The 11,093-nt window shown below is 40.6% G+C and overlaps 1 pseudogene; it reads right to left on the bottom strand.

Moving 5' to 3' along the window:
• Window positions 1-457: 457 nt before the first annotated feature.
• Window positions 458-9,664, bottom strand: LOC115830418 (annotated as a pseudogene).
• Between the last annotated feature and the right edge of the window lie 1,429 nt (window positions 9,665-11,093).

The raw sequence follows: 11,093 nt of genomic DNA, 5'->3' as shown, positions 1-11,093 counted from the left end.
TAACCTAAACACCTAGCTAGAAAAACCTCAGTTCCAGTGCTACAACAATGCTAGCTTTTTTAACATTTTTAAATAACCCTGCTTTTAACCCAATAAAATTCAACTACAGGACTAAGAAATAAATATTGGAAATCCACTTTAAAATAATGAGGAGACCACTGTGAATGAGAAAAAGAAAAAGACAAACGAGTGCTGGAAAGCACACTGATTTTGTAGAAACAGAAATAAGCCGTGCAGGTGCCACACTGGCAGCAGTGCCCGTGCTGGGGCCACGAATCAAGGAGGCATGGAGGACAGGACTCTTCTGCTTGGTACAATGAAAAAAAGGTATTCTTTTTATTCTACATATTGACAATATGCATTTGGGCCTTTATTATAAGTAGAAGAGAAAAATCTTCAATATATAAAAGCTGACTACATTACTTTTTTGATTGAAAAATAGATTTGAAAAGAATAATGAGAGTTCAGGGCATTGACTCCCGCCTCACTGATGCCTGAAAACCGTGGCTGCCACCAAGGTCTACATAGACAGCGTCTTTGTCATACAGCACACCCCCAACTCCAGAAAGAGGCACATAAACCAGCTGCTCCTTATTTAAACAGCACTTCTTTTGTTGTTCAGGAAGAACACAAGGGTCTGGGAGGAAACTGACGTCACTCATGGCAAAATCTTCTACCCCTGGAAGACAGGACCCAAAAAGCCAGCTTCAACTGACAAGAAGTCAGTAACTATCTACTGTTGACTGGGGGGTTAAAAACGATCCACAGTCCAAGGGCTTAACCCATGACCCTAAAGAAGGGCATTGTGCCACACTGGAACAGTGGTCCTCTAGCTACAAGACAAGAGGTCAGAGAAGACGGATTCGGTAACACCTTTGCAGGCCTACACATAGCTGGCTTACTTTTAAAACCTCCAGCAAGGCCATCTTCCCTTGTTTGGTCATTTTTCAGTTTTCCTGAGAAATGAAGCCATCCCAAGAATCCTATGTGTAATTCTAGTACGTTCTAAAACAAGAGAATACCTGGCATGTGAATTTGGCTTTTATTTTTCAAGTGCGCTCCTCTTAAATAACCATAAAGTGACACCTGCCGGTCACATTTGATGCGTGTTCAGATATCCTCCGGGTTTGTCAAATCTTCCATCCTAGAAAAATAAACTCAATCATACAGCAGAAATGAATGCCAAAGTTCCTATACCTCCTTTCATGTGTCAATGACTCATCACACTCTTGTCCACTAAGCACATCATTGAGAAACTAGAAAATGCGGAAATAAGGAAGCACCATTCACCATCCAGCAGAAGAAAAGGGGCAGGCACACAACTGTGTCTCTAGGCTGAAAGTGACATTCATTCTGTAAGAGACAGGACAGGGAGATGACGTCCACCTGGGGTCAGGCATGAGTGAAGAACACATTCAGAAAATCCGTTTCTGGAAGAGGGAGAGCCTGTGCTCTGGGATTTGTACTGTGGCTTGCATTCTGGCAGGTGGAAAAAGGGTATTCCAGGCTGAGAAAACCACAGCACAAAGGAGAGCACAAAGGAAGGAAACTCAAGGCACACATGAAGGACTCAAGCACCCGAGCACGAAGGCAGCATCACTGAAAACTGAGGCTGAACGTAGGATGGGGCCACATCCTGTAGCCTTAAATGCTTCCAAGTCCTCCCATTTTCCTAAACATCTCATAATTTATTTACTCCCAAAGGCACAGCATCTTTGAGCAATGATATAAGTAGACATTTTCCATCAACTACACTTCTACCCGCACTATTCAAATAGGCACAAAATAAATCCTATCACTATTCTTTTTCTAGCCTTTTTAGCTTTGAAATATATGGCCCAGGAAGAAAAAGTTTACGATCACTTTTTACCTGTCTGCCAGGATATAAGGGTGAGAAGTTTGCCATGTGAGAGGCCTAAACTTCGTAACTGTAATAAAACAGCCCAGATTGTGGATTTCTTGGTTTTGATATTCTCCATGCACCATTCCAGAAAGGTAGAACAGCTTGGCAACCTAAACATTAAAGGAATATTAAAAATTAAATTTCAATTAAATTCTCATCAATACTGCAACAAAATAAAAGCTCTAAACAAGAAGCAATCCTAAGAAGGGAGACTTCCAGCAAAGCCACTGTCCTGAGGCTTCCAGAGCCTTGCTGGATTCTTTCAGGACTTATTAGAACCCCACAGAGGCAGACTGCTCTGCAGCCAAGCCAGGGCATCCGTCTAAGTATGGTGAGGAGAGGGAGGTGAGACATATCAGCACAGAAATGGTTCTGTGGCCGATGGACCAGAGCAGTATGGAAAGGAAGGGGCAGTGCCTGGTCCTGTACCTGGGAGAAACTTCTGATGTACTCTATCAAGTCCCGACCCCAAAACACCCAGGCATTGCCTGGTGCAGCAGGTACGGAGACAAATGAGATACACCAAGAGGCCCAGAATAACCACTCTCTTGAGGGAAACCTTCTAGAGACTGGGAACACATACACAAAGGGAATTCAGGAGGCAATTCCTAGAGAGACGTTTAGTAACATCTCTTCAGTCTTTTTGTTTGTTTGTTTGTTTGTTTGAGACAGAGTCTCACTCTGTCACCCAGGCTGGAGTACAGTGGTGAACTCTCAGCTCACTCCACCCTCTGCCTCCCAGCTTTGAGCAATTCTCACGTCTCGGCCTCCCTAGTACCTGGGATTACAGGTGCACACCACCACACCCGACTAATTTTTGCCTTTTTAGTAGAGACAGGGTTTGGCCATATTGCCCTGAGCTCGAAACTCCTGGCCTCAAGTGATCTGCCCGACTCTGCCTCCCAAAGTGCTGGGATCACGGGCATGAGCCACTGTGCCCAGCCTCTTCAGTCTACTTTAAAAGGATTATACTGTTAGTTTCTAACAATTATTTCTCTTCCTACCTGGCAAACTTCTGTCCAGAACCTGTGTTTTAATCGCTTCTTTGTCTTCTTCAGTTGCTTATTATGCTTGAAGGAGTCGAGGTTAGTGAGAACTCCCACAATTTTAGGAAAGCCATGTACTTCACAGATGTTTAGAAACTCAAACGTTTCCATTTCAAACCCAAAGCTGGCATCTATAAGCATCAGTACCTACAAGCAGAACACATTATTTCTCAAAGAAACTACCAAAACAGACCACCTACACTAGGGGTTGGCAACTGGCCCACAGGCCAAATCCAGCCCATCACCTGTGTTTGTGACTAAAGTTTTATTGGAACATAGCCACATTAATTCATTTACATATCGTCTATGGCTGCCTGTGCACTTACAACTGCAGAGTTAAGTAGCTGCAGAAGATATGATCCACAAAGCCAAAAATATTCACCTGGCCCTTGACAGAAAAGTACCACTGCAGACTAAATCAAATGACTACACAGGCATCAGCCAGACAGAGAAACCACCACTGTCTGACTTGCTCTAAAAGGCAACCATAAGACAATGCCCACTAGGATATAAACTTCCATTTTAAGAATTCTAATGCATGAGAAGTAACTCAGAAAAGGCTGGGCCTAACCTGGCCCTTACCTAAGAAATCCTAATTTAAAGAAATGAAATTTTCTGTAACGTATTTTTAAGCCAAATAACAGGTCTCTGACATCCAAAGAATGGGAACAAAGTGATAATCAATGAAATATATTAAATAGTTACAGAAAACCAACCTCTTCTTTCAATCTCCTCACAGAAAACAAAAAATCTGTTTTTTTGCTGGGAAGTATGCAATGGAAACCTCTATCTTGTATGTAAATTTGTATAACTCAATTGCTCAGAAATATTTTAAATAGCTAACAGTTTAGAATTAAGTAAAAAAACAGTAAGATTATGATGAATGGTAGTCTATAAGAAAATATAAGCAGATAAGACCAATTTTTTTTTTTTTTTGACACGGAGTCTCGCTCTGTTGCCCAGGCTGGAGTGCAGTGGCATGATCTCGGCTCAGTGCAAGCTCCGTCCCCCGGATTCATGCCATTCTTCTGCCTCAGCCTCCTGAGTAGCTGGGACTACAGGCGCCCACCACCACGCCTGGCTAGTTTTTTTGTATGTTTTTAGTAGAGACGGGGTTTCACAGTGTTCACCAGGATGGTCTCGATCTCCTGTGATCTGCCCGCCTCGGCCACCGAAAGTGCTGGGATTACAGGCGTGAGCCACCGCACCTGGCCAAGATCAATTTTTAAAATTTAAGACACTTCAAAGATGCAAAATAATTTCAGAACTGATTCCTGGAAATTTGTAGTTTTAATATTAAAGATAGTTCTGTTTTTATCTTTCCATGGATAACTGAAACTAACAAAAAATGGAAACAGAAATGCCCATCTTTGATTAAACCAGGAAATGTTCAAAACCCAAAACTACAGAATATATGAAGGTGGGCTTGTAGGAAAGCACAGCTGCCACTGCCGACCGAGGCAGCAAGCAGAGCTCTCCAGCAACACTGGACCAGCTCAAAGAACAGGTGGAATATCCTCACACCACATCTGATGCCACAGAGTGCCAAGGGGCAAGCAGCTGTTGTAGGGTCAGGAACAAAAGGGAGCAAACAGTCCCTCAGGTGCCAATCTTTGTCATCTAAGCCAGTGTTACTCCCCTAATCCACACACGCATGTACACACCCAAATCCACGTATTGTGTGTGCCTCTGCCGTACTCAGGAGGCTTTGACAACCCAGAGCAGAACAATCAACATAAGCTAGGCTAAATAAATTATGGTGCATCCACAGAATGGAGTATTATATTAAAAAGAAGGAGGCAGAGCTACAGTACTTACTGATTAAACACCTCCAAGATATATTACATGAAAAAAGCAAAGTATAGAACAGTGTATAAAATAAGCTACAAAAGGGTGGCATGTGTGTTTATATGTATCTGGAAGGATACTGCTCTGCAGGGACCTGAGAGACCAGCGGTTACAGCAAGGAAAGAGAAAATGCACATTGTGTGTACCCTGCATTACAGTTAGAGTGCTTTACCAAACGTGCTACTTTTGAAACTCTTAAAAAGATTCACACAGGCATCTCTCAATGATGGTTAAGAGGCAGGGAAGGGGACCAGGGAGGGAGGGACAAAGAGGGAAAGGTTAACAGGTACAAAAATACAGTTAGATAGAATAAATTCTAGTGTCCAATAGCACAATAGGGTAACTATAATTTATTATATAACTCAGAATAACTAAAAGAATGAAATTAAAATGTTCCTAACACAAATAAAATATAAATGTTTGAGTGACGGATATCTGAATTACCCTGATTTGATCATTACATATTGTATGCTTCTATCAAAATACTACATGCACCCCATAAATATGTACAACTATTATGTATCCATAATAACTAAAAATAAAATGTAAAAGCATCTCTTAATATGTATGTCTTTAAAATTAGAAACTTGCTACATTTTAAATAAAAGAGAAACAAATGACTTCTATGAACTATTTGAATTATTTTAAGTATAAAAGATTCAGTAATCTTTACACAACTTTACATTAATTATACTTATTTTTACTAATAGTAGCATTACATGTTCAAAATTTGAATGTTATTTAGTTTTCTGACATTACAATGGCACAACTTTAAAATCTATATTACTTTTTCTTTCATATTTTAGGAGTCTTCCTGGGCCAAACTATAAAATCTGTAGCTCTAGAAAAAACTAAGTAAAAATGAAAAAACCAAGTTATCTGTCACCTCACACTTCCTAATCAATACGGCTTATTTTTTTGCTAATTTTTTTTTTTTTTTTTTTTTTTTTGAGATGGAATTTCGCTCTTGTTGCCCAGGATGGAGTGCAATGGCACAATCTTGGCTCACCACAACCTCTGCCTACCAGGTTGAAGTGATTCTCCTGCCTCAGCCTCCTAAGTAACTAGGATTATAGGGATGTACCACCTCACCTGGCTAATTTTGTATTTTTAGTAGAGATGGGGTTTCTGCATGTTGGTCAGGCTGGTCTTGAACTCCTGACCTCAGGTGATCCGCCCACTTCGGTCTCCCAAAGTGTTGAGATTACAGGCATGAGCCACTGTGTCTGGCTTTTTTTTTTTTTTTTTTTGCTAATTTGTATTTTATTTTTGCTAACTTAAAAGATAGTTAATAGAATATCAGAAATAGTGAACATTATCATTTCCATAAATGCAAGAGCGTGTACATTTTCCCTACACTGAGTACTGCTACATCTTCTATTGATAAATTCTGACCACTTCTTCAGGCAATTCATGTACTTATTTTAGCATTATCATTAAGGATGAAGGTTCTAGAACCATCAGGAACAAGGGTCCCATCTTCACACAAGTTACTTAACTGCTGGGGGGCTCTATTTCATCTTATGTAAACTATAGATAATACCTACTCACCTCAAGGGTGTATCAAGGGCTTATGTAAGCTAAATTTGTAGAAAGCAGTTAGCACAGTGCCAGAAAGGGTGCAAGAAGAAATGGTACTTACTATGATATATTTCTACGTATATATGTATGCATGTTAATGAGCTCTTATTAGCAGGGTTCATTAAAGGTTTTCTCCATCCTGTGATTTGCTTTTAGATTTTGGAATACATTTCACTGTGCACATTCCATTTGTATTATTAATATGACAACATTTATTACTATTATTATTGTCATCATCAATTCAGTCACATCTACTGTATCTCTGATAATGACCACGATTTCTTTAATAATCATAAAACTCTCTTCCCTTCATCATGGGGTAAATAACCTACCACAATGCTGTAAGTCTCCATCAGCAACCCAGGCTGCCCCTGCTGACTTACCAGATCTGCTACTTTAGCCAGATAGATCATCATGTTAATGTCACACCCACATTCAATAATGGTGAGTCTGCGCTTTTAACCTGTAAGTGAAAAGATGAAAATTTTACTTTAAAAAGACCCTGAAAAAACTCTAACCATCAACTCTAATTTTCATTTTTTAATTGCATCCAGTAAAACACCATATACATTTACGGAGTGTACCAGAAGTTCATTTTTATAGGCAAAAACTGGTAAAATAAAATAAATTCCATCCTGTTTTTCTTGCTGTGTTCTAAATTTAAATAATATCAAAAGTCTACCCAGATGAATAAAAGTGCTTAAACAGGGAAAATTCTGACTGGACAGGCTCCATGATAACCATGATCCTGCTGTTCGGCTGCAGGTCAGTGTCTTTGCCTCTATCAAAACTTCCCATGTTCCCACTATCGCTAAAAACATCCTCAAACATAATGCAACAGAATATTCATAAGGATAATTATGTCTAAATTAAGGTAGTAAGAAAACGGTCAAGAAAATATGGGCTGGGCACAGTGGCTCACACCTGTAGTCCCAGCACCTTGGGAGGCCAAGGCAGGTGGATCCCTTGAGCTCAGGAGTTTTGAGACCAGCCTGGGCCACATGGGGAAACCCCATCTCTACAAAACCAAAAAAGAAAGAAAAAAAAAAGAAAAATTAGCCAGGCATGGTGGCATACACTACTCAGGAGGCTAAGGTAGGAGGATTGCTTGAGCCTGGGAGGTTGAGGCTGCAGTGAGCAGTAATCACACCCCTGCATTCCAGCCTGTGCCACAGAGTAAGACTCTGTCTCAACAAAAGGAAAAGAAAATATGGATGCTCCAAATATAAAGAAAAACCTCAATCCAACTATATTACTGCAATAATAAGAGATTTCAGAGTGTACATTGCCATTCTACCACTGGAAGTTTGTTTCATCTTCCCTCAAACTTGGAAAGGTCACAATCTCCCAAAGCAGACGAATTCTCCTAGGAAAAAGAGAAAACGCGCACTTCCACCAGCATGTGGCTTCATAAGGGCAAGCACGTGCACCCGGCACATAGGAGGTACGTGCTGTCTGTTAAATGATGTGTTCACAGTGACCAGGCCTGTCAGGCCCTTCCAAGGAACATGCTTGGCGAAGCCATAGAGCAGTCAGGATAAGATATGTATCACATCCTTATCTCTGGGAACTTACCCTTTTCTGAAGTTATAGCTAACTTAGTAAAAGTATAAGAGAAGTAACATGATATGACAATATTTAACATGTTCCACTCAAGAAAACAACAAACACACGCATGTCCCTCAGATGACAACAGCCACGCCAACTCTGTGTCTGCAGCGGCATCTCCTACCTGACACGATCGTCACAGGGCCTCTGATCTCGGTCAACTTCTGCCAGGTGAAGTTCCGAATGAGGCATTATATCAAAGTGCTCTTTCCAACTTTGGGGGCCCCATCACCACTACCAATATTGGTGGGGGCTCTAGTGGAGTTCGATCAACCACTGGAATATGATGCTTTTTTGGTCTTCAAATCCTGAGTTCTATTCATTAAAAAAAAGGAAACACACTTTCAAAATAGAGTAAAAGGTATCAACCTTATAAGTAGACTTTTCCGCCGGGCGCGGTGGCTCACGCTTGTAATCCCAGCACTTTGGGAGGCCGAGGTGGGCGGATCACGAGGTCAGGAGATCGAGACCACGGTGAAACCCCGTCTCTACTAAAAATACAAAAAATTAGCCGGGCGTGGTGGCGGGCGCCTGTAGTCCCAGCTACTTGGAGAGGCTGAGGCAGAAGAATGGCGTGAATCCAGGAGGCGGAGCTTGCAGTGAGCCGAGATTGCACCACTGCACTCCAGCCTGGGCGACAGAGGGAGACTCCGTCTCAAAAAAAAAAAAAAAAAAAAAGTAGACTTTTTTAGTATACTTACAGATGTGAGTACTTTAGTATATTTTATAGAGAGTACAACAGACAATATATAAATATAATTAACTTGTCAATTATTAACTTCTGACCCCCATCCAAATAACTGCTGTTTAATAAAGATGTAACAAGATGACTTCAATAGTATAGAGAGTTGAAAATTAAACACTCCTTAAATCTGACTGTTTTATGGGTGATTTTAATAGTTTTTTAAAAACAAAAAGGTAAATACCAAGGCAGTGCATCATAATGGATAAGAGCAGAGGCTCTGGAGTTAAATTTGGCTCTCCTACTTACTGGTTATATGATTGGAGGTAACCTGTTTTCTTGACCTCAGTTTTCTTGTCCATAAAATGAGGGCAAGAATGATTCCTACTCTGGTAAGGCTGCTGGAAGGATTTAGTTGAATAATGTTTAAAGTACACTGCTAAGAATATCATAAGGACTCACTAAATAAAGCTATGTTAGTATTAAATATTGTAATTTTTGTATTTTATATTACAACCTCGTAAAACATATCCAGAGGGAAAAAGCACACTTATCACCACAGAAACAGTTTAAAGTTTAGGAAGAAACAAATTCTATAAATTCTTGTATCTTGGGCAAGAAATACCAACCAGTGTGCAAATGCTGGAGGCAAGGCAGCTTCTATGGCAAAGCTTCTCACGTTTTGGTAAAAGCCACACAGCATGCATCTCCATGTCCTTTGGAGCTGGACTAGGCTTGTGAATCCAAATGTCACCTGTGAGAGGCTCCTACTATTTAAAAATAATCAACGGAAGAAGCATCAGACTATAGCTAAACACACCTGTGAAAGGATCGAGCTACCCACACAGCAGACTGAACTGCAAAAGCATTGGGATTTCTCTTCCGGGCATCTTCTTCGTCTCCTAGCTGAAGATCCTGCAGATGCCACCTCTTTTTCTTTTCATCTTTGGGTCCACTGTTTTTCTTTCTGTGTTTCTTCTGGTCCTTAGTCTCCATAGTTGGCTATTTACCAATAACGAGTAACTCTAACCTACAAGGAAGAAGGTTGGGGTAAGGAGATGGGAGAAGCATTTTACAATCCAGGCAATACCCAGGGAAAAACATTAAATTTCATTTATTTCTTTATGAAGAAAAGATGATATATTTGTTCACTGAACAAGGGTAGAAACTGCTTAACCATCCCCAATTTCATTTCTCTCTGTTATGCTATAAATTAGATGAGTTACCTCTGTTAAGGGTATATTTTATGGTTAACTTACTTTTTATTCATCCTAAGTGTCAACATCACCAGTATCTACTTCTGCAAGGATGGAAATATTCTATATCTGTACTTTTCGGCCATTTAGCCTTTAGCCACATGTAGTTACTTAAAACGTACTTAGAGAAACTGAAAAAATGAATTTTTAATTAATTTCCTTCTAACTCTAAATAGTCACATGTGGCTACCATACTGGACAGCTCAGACCTAGATATCAACTGGGCTAATGAGGTGGTTTCCTAACTTAAACTAAAACTTAAATTGTTATAAAAAATTTAAAACGCTTTTATGAACTTCCAATAGAATCGCAGTATTACTTTTAGTACCTGCTGACTCTGTAAAACTCCTAAATTACAACTCATCTACATACATTTGAAAAACAGCAATATCTGTATGTGTGAGATACGACTGGTTCTAAATGATGCCTGGAGACCCCATGGACTTGCAGAGAGCCTTCCAGTGATTTCTGAAGTACCTGGGAATCTGTGGCCAATAAATTGGTAATCACTGAATTAGTGAGTCTTTTTAGGATATCGTGCTGCATAAAATCTGACAGCTTGATTGAAAAAAAGCGGGGCAGGGTGCCATTTCATTCAATTAAGGTCCTGTATTAATTCCGTTTAATAAATGTTTGTGTCTGTCTATGATGTGCTAGCCACTGTGCCAGTAAATGGATATACCTATGATCTCACTTGCAGAGAATCCAAACTAGGATCTTTCGTGCCACGCAAGAAGGGCTACATTGCAAGGCTGCACAGGGTGCTACTGGAGCACAGAGGTGAGTCAGAGGCTTCCCACAGACACACACAGGAGCGGAAACAGAAAGTCTTTATATATCACCATAATGTCAAGGAACACTGGCCGGGAGTTAGGAGAGCTGGGCACTAGGAACGCTTTGAAACTGAATAGCTGTGTGATTTTAGAGATTATGTTGCTTCTCTACTATATTTTAGCTCCGAACTTGTACTAATGTTTCTCTTCCTTTTGCTCTTGGTGGGAAAGGCAGAATTAAGAGTCAACAGATTCGGCTCAGGTCTAAGTCGCCGGCCGGGACCACGTCGCCAGGAAACGACGTCTCCCCGACACCTTCCCTCCCCGTCCGGGCTCTCTGCAGGGATTCATCCCGTCACTCTCCCAACGACCCCCGGGCACACCTCAGGCAGATGC

Source organism: Nomascus leucogenys, chromosome 18 (assembly GCF_006542625.1).
Source record: "Nomascus leucogenys isolate Asia chromosome 18, Asia_NLE_v1, whole genome shotgun sequence".
NCBI lineage: Eukaryota > Metazoa > Chordata > Mammalia > Primates > Hylobatidae > Nomascus > Nomascus leucogenys.
The sequence above is the reverse complement of the archived record's forward strand: the minus strand, read 5'-3'. Positions and strand labels throughout refer to the sequence as shown.